Raw genomic sequence first — 18,721 nt, 5'->3', positions numbered from 1 at the left:
CCGCTAGGAGAAGCGCTCTCCCGAGGGGGTTACCTTGCAGGCGCTCTCCCAAGTCCAGCATTTGTGTCCACAGACACGAATGCCAGACTTGGCCCCGCCCCTGGCGCCCACGTCATTGGATTTGATTGACAGCAGCGGGAGCCAATGGCTGTGGAGAGAGGGGCATTTGTCCTCGCCAAAGAGATGAAGGGGCTCAGGTAAGTAAAACGGGGGGGGGGGGGGGGCGCTGGGGAGCCAGTGACTCCAGGTAATTTTTCACCTTAATGCATAGTAGACGGAAATGATTAATTGTCAAGAATGGTTATCGCGATCTTGAATCTTGACTAAAGTTTTTCCATATTCTTTCTATGCAAAGTATTCTCTCTGCTCTTCTGAATTCACAGCTGTCAAAAGAGAGGAAGAGAAAAACTGGGCAGTCTGCCAAGAATCAAAACATTCTTTATCAGTTATATAAACATTGCATTGAATTAACAATTCATCAATGGAATAGACTTTGTGTGTAAGTGAAAAAAGTTTTAACCACTAAACCTTTTTCTGACATTTGTTGGTTTCAAGTTAAAATATTTTTTTTTCTAGATAATTACATATCTATTAGTAGACACCCTAGAGAATAAAATGGTATATACCATAAAATGGTATATATATATTTTAGTAGACACCCTAGAGAATAAAATGGTGGTTGTTGCAATAATTTATGTCACACTGTATTTGCGTAGTGGTCTTTCAAATGGCAAAAAAAATTACTTTAATGAATTTAAAAAAAAAACAGTAAAGTTAGCCCTTTTTTTTTTTTTTTTTTTTTTTTTTTTTTTTTGTATGATGTGGAAAGATTTTACATCATGAGAATCGTGATCTTTTTATTGTAAGCAAACAAATCGTGATTCTCATTTTGGCCAGAATCGTGCAGCTCCAATGCATAGGATGCATTAAGGTGAAAAAACACAAGGGTTTACAACCCCTTTAAAATGTATATGTTCTTAAGTGGCTTTACTGGCTACATGTTTGTTCTGTGGCAGTGACTCAGAAAGCATTTTAGCCAGAGAAAGTTGAGCAACTAGGAGTTCAACCAAGGTATCCTACACATGTTCTTTCTTTAAACTTGAAAGCAATATTAAAAGAGAAGTTTTTTTTTTTTTTTTTTTTTTGTTAAACATCATACTTGCCTAGGTGGATGCTGCATCTAAGAGTGAGAACTGAGCGATCAAACACCGTTGATTGCTCAGTGCTTCATGAGCAAAGAGCCAGCAAATGTCAGTCACCCGCTCACTGCTCTGCCCCCCCGGTGCTCACTGAAGCGCTGGGCTGGGAATGGGGCAGGAGCAGCCCGCTGAGAGGCTAAGCCAGGTACCGGTCCAGGCTCCTGGGTGGATCCTGATCATATGGTTGCGATCTTTCCCCAGCCTGGACCAGCTCTGTGATGCTGAAACTGGGTCACAGGAGTGCAGAACAAACTGCACTCCTGTGATTCACAGCAGAAGTACAGCCAAACAAGCTTTGGCTGTACTTCTCCTTTAAATGCAAAACCAAAAATATAATATATTGCACTTTAGCAATCCTTAGATGTGGTGGCTGCATTCATTTTTTTTTTTTGGCTTTTTCCCATCTGGTTTTACCTTGAGTTCTGGCCAGTAGCACATCTGTACACACGGTCCGACATTCCGACAACAAAATCCTGCTCTCAAATTTTTTTCGTCAGTATTTCCGACGGAAAAAGTCCGATAGAGCCCACACACGATCGGATTTTCCGACAAGATAATCCGATCGGACATTATCCATCGGAATTTCTGACCGTGTGTACAAGACATTATAGTTTACCCGCTCTGGATGAATGAGCACAGGGATCATATTTGGACAACAGCATTGCCAGCTTGGGGGAAAGTGAATTGTTAGATGTACTACTAGATTTAAATACACTAACAAATTAAAGCCGCACTCCAGCTCACACTATAAGCAGTGACAGCAACATTTTTTATTTCTTTTAAAAGGTTTTACATAAATAAGTTATGATCATTGTAAGCACCCGTGCCAGTGTTTATCCCTGTAACTGATACACAGAGGAGAGCTTGTTCTTTTGAAAAACAACAAGCCTACTTGCCAGATCATCTAATGAAAACGGAAGAGAGCCTAAAAAAGAAAACAAATGCAGCCATAACAGCTAAGATTTGGTAAGCTGCGCTATGATGAATGTTTGCCTTTGGGTTTAATACCGCTCCAGTTGTTATGTATTTAAAGTTCCCATTTCGGGTTGTGACCATAGGCTGGCTTGTGTTAAGAAAAAAAAATTAAAAGACCTCCCTACTGCATATCACAGACCTTTTTTACTCTTTTTATAAGCACAAAGAGCTAAGGAAAGGTGCTGCTGTAATATGGTAAGTTACCTCCAGGACTTGGTAACACTTCTAATCATGTATGTGTTCTGGCAGATCCTGGCAGGGCTGCCTCAATCAGTCGTTAGCAACTGATGGCTGAAAGGCTTCTTACTCTTGGCTGAGCGGGCACCGAGTATAGACTTTACAAGAAAAAGGGTAAGCGAGTCTGCTAAGGGGAGCCTGGGTGCTGCCACATCCATTGCTTTCGGTTAAGTCAAAAATAAATAAATAAAAAAACTTTAATTCCCTTTTCATTATTACTTTCACTTTTTTTTTTTTTTTGATTGGCAGGTGGAAAAATTGAGAATTTAGGGTACTTTGGCTGGTTACAATATATGCATTTCTTCTGAAGGTAGTATAAAGATGGTATTTGTGCCATAGTTGCCCATTAAATAGCAAGTTTAAAGATATAATTTTGCTTTTGACGTTATGAACTCTGTTCACTTGTCGGCATTGTTGCCATGTGCCTGTGTTTTACTTTAGATATGGAGCTGTACACAAGGTTGGAGTACAGGGCCACCCCTTTCTAGGGTTTCACAATCTTAAAAAACATAGACTGTGACTTGGCATTTTTGTACATGTAGGGGCTGATTTACTAAAGGCAAATAGGACGTTGACAAAGAATATCCAATCACATGCAAGTAAACCCCCCCCCCCCTCCCTCACACACATATTTAAAGGTGTGTGTTAGTGCTAGTATATATATGCATTTCTCATTCTACCATAAAAGGGGTAGAAAGTAGAGATGCACAGTAGGAGGCTGGAGCGAGGGGGGGGGGGGGTGTAAGTGAGGGCAAAGGTAGTTGAGAGGGAGTGGGATAGGGGGTATGGGGTGGGAGGTTTGGGATGGAAAAGGCTGTGATCTTTGGGGGGAGGGGGGGGGGATGGGAGGATCATTGTATATCCACTGTATGTATTGGTGGCTGTGGAGATATTAAAGGAATGTAAGGTTAGCCAGTTATTTATTTGCAGTAGTGGATACAGTAGGAGGTTTTGGGAGCTGAGGACAATGTTGGGAGGGATAGAGGCTGGTGTGGGTTAGGAGTGGCCGGGGTGGAGTGAGGAAGCTGGAAAGACATGAGGGCAGAGGTGACAGCTGGCCAGAAGGGAGGAGAATTGACTGCTGGCCGAACCAAACCCGAAGGTATTGATTTTTAGTATCGGAGCATTTGCATGAGTACTGATACTCGTCCAAATGCTTAATATCAGCACATATATCGGCATCGGTGCAATGCTAGTAACAACTGTAAAATTAGAAAACTTTTTATAGGGAGAAGGATGAAAAACACTACTAGTGTCCCAAGTAGAGCTGCACGATTCTGGTTAAAAAGAGAATCACAATTTTTTTGCTTGGAATAAAGCCGCGTACACACGGGCGGACTGTCTGGCCAACTTAGTCCGTCGAAACACATTTCAGCGGACAGTCCGCTCGTGTGTGGGCTTCAGCGGACTTTTTCAGCGTGCAGTCTGGCGGACTAAGTATTTCGGAATTTCCGTAATATTGTCCGTCAGACTTTGGTTTCAGCGGACAATCCGATCGTGAGTAGGCTAGTTCGACGGACTGAGTATGGCGCATGCTCAGAAAGGATTTACACGGTGGAAGGTTGCATTGCTGTGTATTGGACGTCCTATTTCTAGTCCCGTCGTACGTGCTGTACACGTCATCGCGCAAGCTTTCAACGGACTGTTTGTTCATCCGTGTGTGGTCAAGTCCGTTCATTCGAAAGTATGACGGACTGTCCGTCGGATTGTCTGACGGACTAAGTTGGCCATACAGTCCGCCCGTGTGTACGCGGCTTAAAGAACACAATCCTCATGGCGTAACAACATCATCTTTCACATTATACAAAAAAGTTTTTACGTTTGAAAGACCTCTGCACAAATGCAGTGTGACATAAAATATTGCAACAATCGCCATTTTATTCCCTAGGGTCTCTGCTAAAATATGTAAAAAAAATAAATAAATAAAAAATAAATATATATATTATATAATTATAATGTTTGGGGGTTCCAAGTAATTTTCTAGCAAAAAATAACCTGTGTTAGAAAAAGTGACTTTAAGTGGTTAAACTTCCAGACCGAAGTCCAATTCTTTGATCTAAGAAGGAAAGGTTACAATGTTTATAGTTGTCTACCAGGACAGACAATCCCAGTTTTTTCTTTTGATGGCTGAGTGAGCAGAGAACTCTACATAGAGATTGTGGGGGGGGGTTTGAATCGAGATCGCAATTTTTTTTTAAAGATTAAGCGTGTAGCTCTAGTCCGTAGTCACCCAAATCTATTTATGATGGAGGGGGATGAGTAAGCTGTCTGCGTATATACGGAGGTGACCACATTAACCAGACACCTTAATAGCTCTGCCGTTAGAAACAAAGATGCAGTATTGGGTGGGGAAAACGTGGCTTGTGTAGGTGTTCTAAAGGACAGGACTTGCTTTTCCTAAAAACTCGAGTACTTTCAGGTTTGCTGGATGCAATGGGAACTTTACCAAAACATAGAAGGACAAGTTAGGATCCTACGTAGTCTGGTCTGCAGATGTACATGCAATGTTTGTTTTCCTCCGGCTTATCTATACATATGGCACTGGTTTTCCAGAGAGGAAGTGCTGGTATGCATCTACATTAATACATCAAGGAAGTGTAGAGCAATACAGTGTCACTTTATGTGTAATAGGAAACAGGGTTATTACTTTATACTATTACTAGTGGAAAGGAGTCCTTTGAAATTTGAGTTTAGGAGTGTAGTCATGGAAACATGGTATAGGGAATGAATAGTGGATGACATCATGGAGGGTGTACAACAGTGTGATTACAAGGAGTAAAAGATTCTTCTCTCATCTGTCACCACATACCCATTAAGCCATTAAAGTTTTAGAAATGAAGCGACATCAGTCATCGGAAAATGAACAGAGAACACTGGCATAGTATAAAATCCTCAATACATTTTATTTTGTACTCACAAAAGTGCTCAATGTAAAGGCATATGTCTTAAAATTCATAACATCCAAAGACCCTCAGACCAAAGGGCCCAGATCTCCGACTTCTGAACCCTCATTGCCTGAATGATATAAAAAAAGGCTTACGTATTTCTAGGGTATATCCTCTGCATAGGATCCAGAGGGCAGCATCTACAACAATGATTTCCAGCTTCCACAGGAACATCACAGGTATATAATGTGTGTACTTACATTGGTCCCAGCTGTACTAATGTAATGAATCTGCTACACTATAAGGGCTCTCCCGCCGCGGCCTCTTTTCTTTTTTGTTGGAAAATCTGAGCTTTATCAGAAGCCCCTGGCCAACTCCTCAGAATCCTTTGGTCCACCATCTACCACCACGCCCCAGACCTTACATTATACCTTGCTCCTGTAAGTTTTCTTTATGTTGTATGACATGCCTCTGTGTATTTGCTGCTCTGCCAGTTGCAGTCATATCAACATCCTCATGTACAATGCAGGTTCTGCATTATGTGAGTTGAGGAAAGTTGATGGATATCGCTGGACCTGTAAGGTTATCTCACTGGTATTGTTATCTTAAAGTATTGCTGTTGATGTAAATGATCTGTTTTCTGGGCAAACAGCTTCTATACCCCAGACAGAGGATCGCCAAAGTTTCCTTCAGTTGTAGTGTAATAGAACAAGCAGTCCATCAGGTATGAAATATACATATTGAGAGTGTGCCATGCTGGACAAATGTAACTATGCAATTAAGATCATACCTGGAGTTCAACTCTTAAATTCTTTACTTAATCGGCCTGATTGTCTTATTTTACTTAGTACTTTAGTAATATTTGTTTACCTTTTTTGGTAAATTGAGCGTAGCTTAGTATGTCAAGAATGTGCTGGTAAAAATGTGTAGAAAAGATTACATCTATACCGGTATGTTTTATAGAGTATTATAAAGTCAAAAACATACAGCTGTACTCATAAGTGTACATACCCTGGCAGAAGTTATGATTTCTTGGCCATTTTTTCAGAGAATATGAATAACAAACTTTTTTTTTTCACCCATGGTTAGTGTTTTGGCTGAAGCCATTTATTATAAATCAACTGTGCTTACTCCTTTTTTAAATCATAATCGCAACAGAAACTATCCAAATGACCCTGATCAAAAGTTTACATACCCCAGTTCCTAATACCGTGTATTGCCCCCTTTAACATTAATGACAGCTCAAAGTCTTTTGTGGTATTTGTGGATGAGGCTCTTTATCTTCTCAGATGGTAAAGCTGCCCATTCCTCTTGACCAGTTCCTGTAAATTCTTGGGCTGCCTAGCATGAACTGCATGTTTGAGATCTCCCTAGAGTGGCTCAATGATATTGAGGTCAGGAGACTGAGATGTCCACTCCAGAACCTTAACTTTATTCTGCTGTCGCTAGTCGACTTGGCCTTGTGTTTTGGATCATTGTCATGTTGTAATGTCCAAGTACGTTCCCATGAGCAGCTTTCTGAATGCAAATGTTCCTCCAGTATTTTTGGATAACATACTGCATTAATCTTACTATCAATTTGTACCAAATTTCCTGTGCTTTTATAGCTCACACATCCCCAAACATCAGCTATCCACCTCCGTGTTTCACAGTAAGAACTGTGTACCTTTCTTCATAGGCCTTGTTGACTCCTCTCCAAATGAAGCTTTTATGATTGTGGCCAAAAAGCTCAGTTTTGGTCTCATCACTCCAAATGACTTTGTGCCAGAAGGTTTGAGGCTTGTCTCTGTGCTGTTTGGCATATTGTAAGTGGGATAATTTGTGACATTTGCATAGTAATGGCTTTCTTCTGGTGTCTCAACCACGCAGCCCATCTTTCTTCAAGTGCCTCCTTATTGTGCATCTTGAAACAGCCACACCACATGTTTTCAGAGAGTCCTGTATTTCATGTTGAAGTTATTTGTGGGTTTTTCTTTGCATCCCGAACAATTTTCCTGGCAGTTGTGGCTGAAATTTTAGTTGGTCTACCTGACTGGGGTTTGGTTTCAACAGAACCCCTTATTGTCCACTTCTTGATTAGAGTTTGAACACTGCTGATTGGCATTCTCAATTTCTTGGTTATCTTTTTATATCCCTTTCCTGTTTTATACAGTTCAACTACCTTTTTCTGCAGAGCCTTTGACAATTCTTTTGCTTTCCCCATGATTCAGAATCCAGAAACGTCAGTGCAGCAGTGGATGAAAGATGCAAGGGTCTGTCAGGAGTCCAGAAACTCATTGACCTTTTATACACACACACTTATTACAAGCAAACAGATCACAGGGGAGGATGGTTACCTTTAATAGCCATTTAACCACTTCCCACCCGGCCAATGCACATATACGGCCGGGTGGGAGCCGCCTACTCCTGATATGACGTTCAGGAACGTCATTCAGGAGTAGCGGGATCGCGCGCGCGCGCCCGCGCAGCAGCGCGATCCCGATGCGCCCGTGTCACCCGGACACGGCGCATCTCAGATCGGCAGGAGGGCTCTGTGATTGGCCCTCCTGATCACATGACGGCCGTGTCCAATCACGGCCGTCATGTGATGTAAACAAACAGCCGGTTGCTAGGCAATCGGCTCCTCCTCTCCTCACACAGAAGTCATCGCTGTGGAGAGGAGAGCAGATCGCTGCAGCCGGCTGCTGATCAGTGAGTATGAGCTGCTTTTTACAGCTTTTTACTCACTGATCACCAGTCTAGTGTACACAGTAAACACACCACACAGTAAACACATCACACAGTATAAACACATGTCCCCAAAACATACATGTCCCCAAATAATAAAAACACATGTCCCTAATAATAAAAACATGTCCCCCACATATGTCCCACTAAAATCACATGTCCCAATGATTATCTGCACACATATGTACGTGATCACCTGCACACATATGTACATGATCATTTGCGTACATATGTCCGTGATCACACAAACCAATTATTATACACTTAACGGATTTTTTTTTACCAAAAACATGTAGCAGAATACATTTTGGCTTAAATTTATGACAAAATTTGATTTTATTGGATTTTTATTGAAGTAGAAAAAAGAAAATAGTTTTTTTTTTCCAAATTTCCGCTTTTTTGCGCTTATATCGCAAAAAATAAAAAACGGAGTCTTGAATAAATACCACCAAAATAAAGCTCTATTTGTGCGAACAAAATGACAAAAATTTCATTTGGGTACAGTGTAGCATGACCGCGCAATTGTCACTGAAAGCGCTAGAGCGCTGAAAGCTGAAAATTGGGCTGGGAAGGAAGGGGGCGAAAGTGCCCTGTATTGAAGTGGTTAAACCCCTTTTGTGTCAACTTGTGTGCATGTTATCAGGCCAAAATCACCATGGTATGTCAACTTTTGATCAGAGTCATTTGGGTAGTTTCTGTTGGAATTATGATTTAAAGAGTAAACACAGTTGTGTTGCTTGATAATAAATGGCTTCAGCCAAACACTAACCATGCGTGAAAGAAAAGTTTTTGTGTTATCATTCATATTCTCTGAAAAATGGCCAAGAAATCATAAATTCTGCCAGGTTATGTAAACTTATGAGCACAACTGTAAGTAAGATACATTTCCTCAAACGTGGCCAGACTTGATCTTGCATTGTCGAGCTTCGATAAAATCAAGCTGTCAGGTTACTTTGAGTAGGGTGTCATGAATATCGATACGCTGTGAAACATAGGTGTAGAATTCTTATGTATTAATTGTTTGTATACATGAAAATCTCCATGCATTATATGTTTGTACACACGAAACTGTGTTTTTAGGCGAAACGCCAAATGTTTTCATGTTTTTACAATAAATGAATGGATTTTACCAGTATGGGATATGAATTGCATCGTTGGGCACTTCTAAAAACCCATGTTTGAGGAAATTTGTCTTAGATATTTGTAATTTTAGGGATGATGGTGCCAATCCAAGCAACCCTGGCGACATACACAGATAAAGTCAAAAACATGCTGATCAATGGCCAAAATTACCTTACGAGAAAAAATACTTGAATGACCAGAGATGAAACGTGCTTGGCTAATAAGTAATATTGACCTGCCAATGTGTATTGCTGAACTCCCATTTTAATACTCTATGAACTATTACAACCCTGTAACAACCCTATTACAACCCATTATGCTTTGTCATCACTCTGCTGCTGTTTGCAAAAGAGTTAAATGAAATTGATAGAATGTACTGGGATAAGGTGACCGTTTTCATTATCTACAGTGAATGCCTTTGTCCTCTCTGCTACTTGAACATGGATAAAGTGTATACTTGACCAAGGACTTTATCGCATGGGCCTGAGAGTGCACATGAATGCAAAAATGTACTGTTTGATTTTACCGAATACTGTATGTATGGAGTGTTCTTGACCACCGTTGTATGCATTTATGTGTTGGAAATATGTTTGTCATGTATTCATATTGATGTGCAGAGGAATAAAAAGTAAAGTACAAAGTTATCCTACACTGACATTTTAAAGGAGAAGTAAAAAAAAAAAAATACCTTTTTACACTGCAGTATCTGTCCCCTGCGGATTCTAAGTCCCAAAAATGAGCAATCACATTATTATTATAATTATTATTATACAGGATTTATATAGTGCCAACAGTTTGCTCAGCACTTTACAATATGAAGGGAAACAATACAATTAAATACAAGAGGGTTAGCAGGGCCCTGTTCCTGGGAGCTTACAATCGAATAGGGAGGGGCTAGTGGAATAAAAGTAATAACTGTGAGGGATGGACTGATGGGAGAAATAAAATATTCAGTTGTTGGCTGAAGGCCAGTCCCTGAAGGGATGAGGATTTTTTTTCAGGGATTGCCTAAAAGTGGACAGAGTAGGAGATAGGACATTTTTATGAAGGGTTTTTTTTTTATGTGCTCACAGGGTGACACTGTGAGTACATAGGTATTTTTTGTGCCAACGTTCCAAAAATGGATATAGGAAAAAACTAAAGTCTAAATGTTTGGACTTTAAAGGGACCCTGGTAAGCAAGCTAAAGGTAAAAATGTTTTTTTTTTATTATTACAATTTTTTACGTAGATAAAAATATTTTTTTTTATAAATGGTACATATCGGTGTATACACTATAGAAGATATTCAGAAAACTATTAATTGTGAAGCACCCTGTACATCAATAAATCTGACATCATACTACATACTATCACAATATTATAACCACAACAAAAAACGGTAAATAGAGATTTTCCAATGAACTCCAGGTAGTGTAGTTATATAGTGGTTGTGAGTCAGATTATGGATCCGGGTGCAAAATGCTTAAATAGTTGCTCGACATGTTGCACGTAAGGGTACGCTTCTTCAGGAGCTGAAGATTCATGTACTCTAGGAGAACAAAGATAATGATATACTCAAGTGCTGGTAAGCAAACGTATAACAAATGAGCATTGAGAGTAATGCCCCGTACACACGATTCGAAAATCGTACGGAAAATACCGCTTTCGAAGCGATCGTACGATAATCGGATCGTTAGTACAGAGCTTTCGAGAGCCGATTAGAACAGTACATCCGATATTATTCTATCGGACATGCACGGAAATTTTTTTCGTACGATGCCAAATCGTACGATTTTCGTTTAATCAGTACAGCTATCGTTCGAAAATGCAATACAAATGCATTACAACACATGACATCACTTCCGAATTTTTTTTCTGTCGTGCGGGAATTTTCGTGACTTTAGTAAACTCATCAGATTCGATCTGAGATTAGCATGCAATAAAAAACGGACGATCATTCGTCCGATAATCTCATCGTGTGTATGGGGCATAAGGTTCTAGGGAAGCCATGTAATAAGAACGTCTATTGACACACATGTAGTCAAACAGGCAGTTTATGTACTGTGACAAGGTGCATAATTGTAGATTCTCAGACAGTTGATGCCTGGGAGAGGCGTCACATTGAATTGTAAAAAAAAACAAAAAAAAAAACATGCCTTTACACTGCAGCATCTGTCCCCTGTGGATTCTAAGATCGAGAATTGAGCAATCGCATTATTATTATAATTATTATTATACAGGATTTATATAGTGCCAACAGTTGGCTCAACACTTTACAATATGAAGGGAAACAGTACAATTAACCACTTGCCGACCGCCTAACGCCGATGTACGTCGGCAGAATGGCACGGGCAGGCATAAGCACGTACATGTACGTGATTTGCCTCCCGCGGGTCGGGGGCCCGATCGGGCCCCCGCCCGGTGCCTGCGGCGGTCGGTTTTCGTTCGGGAGCGATCCCGGACGAGGGGACGGCCATTCATTCATGGCCACCCCCTCGCGATCGCTCCCGACGAATAGAAATCCCCGGTGACATCACTTCCTCTCCTGTAATGTAAACACAGGAGAGGAAGTGATGTATTCTCTCCTCCGTGTCGGTATTTTTCGTTCCGACACGGAGGAGAGCGGATCAGTGAGTTGCACCAACACATCCCACACACAGTAGAACATGCCAGGCACACTCACACCCCCCCTTTACCCCCCGATCACCCCCCCAATTACCCCTGCCCCCCAGTCACAGTGACACCAATGTCATTTTTTTTTTTTTTTTTTTTTTTTTTGCATTGGTGTCATTTGTGACTGTAATAACTGTTAGGGCAGTTAGAGTTAGCCCCCTTTAGTTCTAATGTACCCCCCTAACCCCCCCAATAAAGGTTTAACCCCGTGATCACCCCCCGTCGCCAGTGTCACTAAGGCTGGGTTCACATTGCAGCGGTTTATGAGAACGAATGTGATTCGCACCGCACTGCAGTGCAAATCACATCCGATCTCTGTGCGATTCGAGTTCAGCCATTCGCCGCACCCGCCGCACCCGCCACACCCGCCGCACCCGCCGCAAATTCGCACGGGACCCTTTTTTTGGCCCGCAGCAGAATCGGATCGCATGGGTGTTCACACCATGCGATCCGAGTTTGCAGATCGCACTGCGATATGCGAACTGATCTGGGGGTGTCAGTAACATTTCACTGACACTCCCAGCAGTTCGCATAGGGCAGTGTGAACTGCCGCCGGGAGGCATGCGATGCGGGAACCCGCCGCGGATTCGCGGCGTTTCCGCATCGCTCCAGTGTGAACCCAGCCTAATAAGCGATCATTTTTCTGATCGCCGTATTAGTGTCCCAGGTGACGCTAGTTAGGCAGGTAGGTATTTAGGTTCGCCGCAGCTTTTTATAGCGCCAGGGACCCCCATATACTACCGCATAAAGCCCCCTGATTGCCCCCTAGTTAACCCTTTCACCAGTGATCACCATATAACTGTTACAGGTGACGCTGGTTGGTTAGTTATTTTTTTATAGTTTCAGGGCACCCGCCATTTATTACCTAATAAAGGTTTAACCCCCTGATCACCCGGCGGGTGTCATTTGTGACTAATAACTGTTAGGGCAGTTAGGGTTAGCCCCCTTTAGTTCTAAGGTACCCCCCTAACCCCCCCAATAAAGGTTTAACCCCGTGATCACCCCCCGTCGCCAGTGTCACTAAGGCTGGGTTCAGATTGCAGCGGTTTGAGAACGGATGTGATTCGCACTGCAGTGCAAATCACATCCGATCTCTGTGCGATTCGAGTTCAGCCATTCGCCGCACCCGCCACACCCGCCGCACCCGCCGCAAATTCGCACGGGACCCTTTTTTTGGCCCGCAGCAGAATCGGATCGCATGGGTGTTCACACCATGCGATCCGAGTTTGCAGATCGCACTGCGATATGCGAACTGATCTGGGGGTGTCAGTAACATTTCACTGACACTCCCAGCAGTTCGCATAGGGCAGTGTGAACTGCCGCCGGGAGGCATGCGATGCGGGAACCCGCCGCGCATTCGTGGCGTTCCCGCATCGCTCCAGTGTGAACCCAGCCTAATAAGCGATCGTTTTTCTGATCGCTGTATTAGTGTCACAGGTGACGCTAGTTAGGCAAGTAGGTATTTAGGTTCGCCGCAGCTTTTTATAGCGCCAGGGACCCCCATATACTACCGCATAAAGCCCCCTGATTGCCCCCTAGTTAACCCTTTCACCAGTGATCACCATATAACTGTTACAGGTGACGCTGGTTGGTTAGTTATTTTTTTATAGTTTCAGGGCACCCGCCATTTATTACCTAGTCTCACTAGTGTACCCCTAAATTTAGGGGTGTCTACTTTCCAAAATGGGGTCATTTGGGGGGGGTTTGTGCCATCTTGGCATTTTATGGCCTTCAAAACTGTAACGCCCTTAGAAAGCCTGAAGGCGGTGCTTGGTTTTCGGGGCCCCGTACGCGGCTAGGCTCCCAAAAAGTCCCACATATGTGGTATCCCCGTACTCAGGAGAAGCAGCAGAATTTATTTTGGGGTGTCATTTCACATATGCCCATGGCATGCGTGAGCAATATATCATTTAGTGACAACTTTGTGAAAAAAAAAAAAAAAAAAAAAAAGTTTGTAATTTTCCCGCAACTTGTGGCAAAATATAAAATATTCCATGGACTCAACATGCCTCTCAGCAAATAGCTTGGGGTGTCTACTTTCTAAAATGGGGTCATTTGTGGGGGTTTTGTGCCATCTTGGCATTTTATGGCCTTCAAAACTGTAATAGGTAGTGAGGAGTGAAGTCAAATATTTACGCCCTTAGAAAGCCTGAAGGCGGTGCTTGGTTTTCGGGGCCCCGTACGCGGCTAGGCTCCCAAAAAGTCCCACATATGTGGTATCCCCGTACTCAGGAGAAGCAGCAGAATTTATTTTGGGGTGTCATTTCACATATGCCCATGGCATGTGTGAGCAATATATCATTTAGTGACAACTTTGTGAAAAAAAAAAAAAAAAAAAAAAGTTTGTAATTTTCCCGCAACTTGTGGCAAAATATAAAATATTCCATGAACTCAACATGCCTCTCAGCAAATAGCTTGGGGTGTCTACTTTCTAAAATGGGGTCATTTGTGGGGGTTTTGTGCCATCTTGGCATTTTATGGCCTTCAAAACTGTAATAGGTAGTGAGAAGTGAACTCAAAAATTTACGCCCTTAGAAAGCCTGAAGGCGGTGCTTGGTTTTCGGGGCCCCGTACGCGGCTAGGCTCCCAAAAAGTCCCACATATGTGGTATCCCCGTACTCAGGAGAAGCAGCAGAATTTATTTTGGGGTGTCATTTCACATACGCCCATAGCATGTGTGAGCAATATATCATTTAGTGACAACTTTGTGTAAAAAAAAAAAAAAAATTTTTTTTTTGTCATTATTCAATCGCTTGAGGCAAAAAAATAAAATATTCAATGGGCTCAACATGCCTCTTATCAATTTCCTTAGGGGGTCTACTTTCCAAAATGGGGTCATTTGGGGGGGTTTTGTACTGCCCTGCCATTTTAGCACCTCAAGAAATGAGATAGGCAGTCGTAAACTAAAAGCTGCGTAAATTCCAGAAAACGTACCTTAGTTTGTAGATGTGACAACTTTTGCGCAAACCAATAAATATACAATTATTGACTTTTTTTTTACCAAAGACATGTGGCTGAATACATTTTGGCCTAAATGTATGACTAAAATTGAGTTTATTGGATTTTTCTAATAACAAAAAGTAGAAAATATCATTTTTTTTCAAAATTTGCGGTCTTTTTACGTTTATATCGCAAAAAATAAAAATCGCAGAGGCAATCAAATACCATCAAAAGAAAGCTCTATTTGTGGGAAGAAAAGGACGCAAATTTTGTTTGGGTACAACATTGCATGACCGCGCAATTACCAGTTAAAGCAGCGCAGTGCCAAAGTGTAAAAAGACCTCTGGTCATTTACCAGCAAAATGGTCCGGTCTGAAAGTGGTTAAATACAAGAGGGGTAGGAGGGCCCTGCTCCTGGGAGCTTACCATCTAATAGGGAGGGGCTAGTGGAATAAAAGTAATAACTGAGGGATGGACCGATAAAATATGCAGTTCTTGGCTGAAGGCAGGTCCCTGAATGGATGAGGTTTTTTTTTTTTTTTTTTTTTTTTTTTTTTTTTTTTTTTCAGGGATTTTCTAAAAGTGGACAGAGTAGGAGATGGCTGGATAAATTTGGGGAGGTGAGTGCCAGAGGATGTGAAAGGCTCTGGAGAAGTCCCGGAGATAAGCATGGGAGAAGGAGACAAGGGAGCTAGAGAGCAGGTGCCACTGATCACTGAGTTCTAAGCCTGCTTGGTCTGCTGACAGCCACCACTCTCTTCTGTGCTCATCCAGCACTCACTGGAGTTCTGGGCTAGGGAATGGGTGGGCATGGCTTTCTCTGGCTCTCAGCTGCATGCTGAGAGGTGGAGCCAGCTGTTATTGTCTGTCTGGCTCCTTCGCAGGCCTGGCGCAGCTCTGCTCTGTCAGGCTACAGTATAACCCGTTTGTGACTCTGGGTCACAGAAAGAAAAAAGTAAATGTACGCTTGTGACCCATAAGAAGTATGGACAGAAAAACTTTGGCCATACTTTAAAGAGTATGGCCAAAGTTTTGTCTAAAGCCAAAAGTTTATTCATTTTGGTTAACAACATAGGGTAGGATTTAAATACCTGTCCGTTTTTTTATTTTTTTTTGCAATCTGTGCCTGATTAATGGGATTTCCCTTTATTTCCTGTGCTGTCGGCTCAGCAGGAAGTTAGAGGATATCTTTTCAATGTAAGGGAAAACCCCTCTTAGCTTTCATAAGAACAAGTCTCTCCACCTAAGGATCCCAATCACCCCCCCCCCCCCCCCTCACTTTACCCTCACCCTCACTTTAATTTCTGGTGATATTGAATTTTCCTAACGGTGACATAGACTACAATGGAAAGGTAACAAGAGTTTTAATCCCTCACCGCTTTTGCAGGCACTAACCAGAATTTTTCTTCTGATGTATGTCCTCCTAATTAAGGATGAGCTCAGGCGTGTTCACATGGTCCACGTGCAGAGCCCGCCAGGAAGTTGGTGCAGCGCTGCGCTAATCACGGGCAGTGAGACATTCCCTGATCTTTGCCGCCGCACATCGGGGAAATGTCTCACTGCCTGTGATTAGCGCATCACTGCGCCGACTTCCTGGCAGGCTCTGCACGTGGACCATGCGAACACGCCTGAGCCCATCTGTACTCCTAATATATTTTTGTGACTAGGTCCATTGGCTAGAATACGGCAATCACTGAGCAGCAAATGATATCACCTGTGATGTATTTCAGTTATCTTGCAAACCTGGCCTGTTATATTTGTGGTTCATATCATATAGGTAATGGGTACATTTTGTATGGTTTATTTAAAGTGCACCCCCCCCCTTAAAATAACATCTTTTCTTCTTCTGCCCCCCTTTTTTTTCACAACAGTGGGGACCATATAGTGTGTGGGGTTTTTATTTTTTATTTTTTTATTTTTTTTTAACAAGCAAATACTTGTCTGCTAGGAAGACAATGTTGGACTCTTTTTTTGATTAGGCACATCTGTTTTTTAAAATGTGTGGACCAGTGTTGGGCCCCTTTCACACGAGCGGTCCAATTGGGTATGCCTGTCTGGTTTTTCAAGCAGACCCAGTCTGACCCTCTGTTCTCCTATATGGAACGGTGGATGTAAACTGACTTGTGTCCCTTTACGCCCACCTACCTCCAATCCAATCCTACAAAAATGAATGGAAAGGGATCCGTTCTCCTCTGTCTGACAGGATCGGATCAGAGGGCAATTGGGTGTAAACAGACAGCTGGTCCGATTGCATCCAACTGCCCATAGATCAGAGTGGGCTGTGTGCATATCCGCTTTGCATAGGCAGAGTGCGGAGCGGACACGGACCTGTCATTCGCCTGCTCCACACAGTTGAGCTTATCAGAGGATCAACGAACAGATCCCCTGCTGAGAAAACCAGATCCAGCCCTGGTGAATGGGGAATTAGGGATTTAAAATTGTATTGATGCTAGGTAGGGTGAAGTTCCCCTTTTATTAAAGAGGAACTCTTTCTTTCTTTCTTTCTTTCTTTCTTTCTTTCTTTCTTTCTTTCTTTCTTTCTTTCTTTCTTTCTTTCTTTCTTTCTTTCTTTCTTTCTTTCTTTCTTTCTTTCTTTCTTTCTTTCTTTCTTTCTTTCTTTCTTTCTTTCTTTCTTTCTTTCTTTCTTTCTTTCTTTCTTTCTTTCTTTCTTTCTTTCTTTCTTTCTTTCTTTCTTTCTTTCTTTCTTTCTTATCCCTGCTTACCTGTATTGCTACATTATCTTTGATTCAAATACTCACCTATCCAGCATATCCATCATTGTCCTGCTGCGATCCCCTAACCAGAAGAAGCAGCTGCCCTGCAAAAACATATGCCACCTACACCTGTAGCCTCTTGGGATATGTGAGGCTGTACAAAAAATAAAAAGTAAAGTGAGATTTTTTTTTTTAAAAGTGTTAATTTTATATTGTGGGGGACTGCACAAAGCTTTAAAAGATCTGGGGGGTAGTGGTTCCCTGTAAGCCTTAACATAAGGCTTAAATATTGTGACTGCAAAGAAAAGGACCTACAGTTAGTGATGCAATGACATTTTGGCAAAAATAAAAAATTATTATTTTTTGTTTGTTTTTTTTAAGCACTGCGCCGATAATGGCTGCCGAAAACCCACGCAATTTTACCGTGCTCTGGTCTGTGTTTCATAGGTCATGTGAATCAAAAAATGCATCAAAAACCATTAATTTTGATTTCGGCCAAGTGCATCCTGAATTTGGAACCAGAATTTTCATATTTTGTGCACCACTACCTACAAAGTGTACTTCCCAGAAACAAGCAAAATCCGATTTTACCGTCCTTTAGTTTTGCACAGCCAGAACACTAAGGGGGGGGGGGTGTATGCACACAACTCCTTTAACAAGTGTGCCTGAAAGTTTTAGAAAGGGTTGCTACAAGTATACCGGGAATTCTGGCTGCTTGGTTATGATCGAGTGAGACACGACTGGAAATTTGGTGTGCTCTGATTAACCGTGTGACGGGTGCACACAGCATGGTTTGTATCCATGGACACAGTGCTATTGAATTCTTACCCGGCACTGAAAAGGCAAATGGCCTGCAGTCTCCTCCGGGCTGCCTATCAGAGGGACACTTCATAAAGCACAGCTCAGGTTTACAGTGAAGCCTTCAATTCACGTTGCATTTAAAAAAAGGACCTTTTGAGTTGTCACTGGAGAAGGCTGCCGACCTGGAACCGTGCCAAGCCATGGCTTTATGAATAGATGTTTGTTGGGAAATTCTGCTGTGGTTCTCTCCTCCTCCGAAAAGTAAACCTTGCCTCAGTCATTCACTGTGGATCTGAAAAAAAAAAAAAAAAAAAAAAGTTGATGGGTTGGGATACTGAATATGTTCTGTGAGGTTTTCACCTTATTTTAGGTGCTGTACGTGTCCCTCACTATATGAACAAGATCCATTTAATTTAAACAGTTTTTTTTATTTTTTTATTTTTATACTTTGTATCTCACAGGAAGAGA

The 18,721-nt window shown here is 42.0% G+C and overlaps 1 protein-coding gene and 1 long non-coding RNA gene across 4 annotated transcripts in view; one reads left to right on the top strand and one right to left on the bottom strand.

The window, feature by feature from the left end:
• The window catches only part of PAPSS2 (3'-phosphoadenosine 5'-phosphosulfate synthase 2), an 83,220-nt gene that overhangs the window by 7,960 nt on the left and 56,539 nt on the right, over positions 1-18,721 (top strand). The window lies entirely within an intron of this gene.
• Positions 8,870-18,721, bottom strand: part of LOC143930127 (uncharacterized) — a 33,455-nt gene continuing 23,603 nt past the window's right edge. For both annotated transcript variants that reach the window (XR_013262717.1, XR_013262718.1), the window contains 2 exons: positions 18,281-18,545; positions 8,870-10,674 (listed from right to left, as the gene is read on the bottom strand). This is a non-coding gene — a long non-coding RNA (uncharacterized LOC143930127). The remainder of the gene's footprint in view (positions 10,675-18,280; positions 18,546-18,721) is intronic.

Source organism: Lithobates pipiens, unplaced genomic scaffold (assembly GCF_037356315.1).
Source record: "Lithobates pipiens isolate NorthernLeopardFrog02 unplaced genomic scaffold, aLitPip1_a1.2 Scaffold_25, whole genome shotgun sequence".
NCBI lineage: Eukaryota > Metazoa > Chordata > Amphibia > Anura > Ranidae > Lithobates > Lithobates pipiens.
Note: the sequence above shows the minus strand (reverse complement) of the source record. Positions and strands in the feature narration are given on the sequence as shown.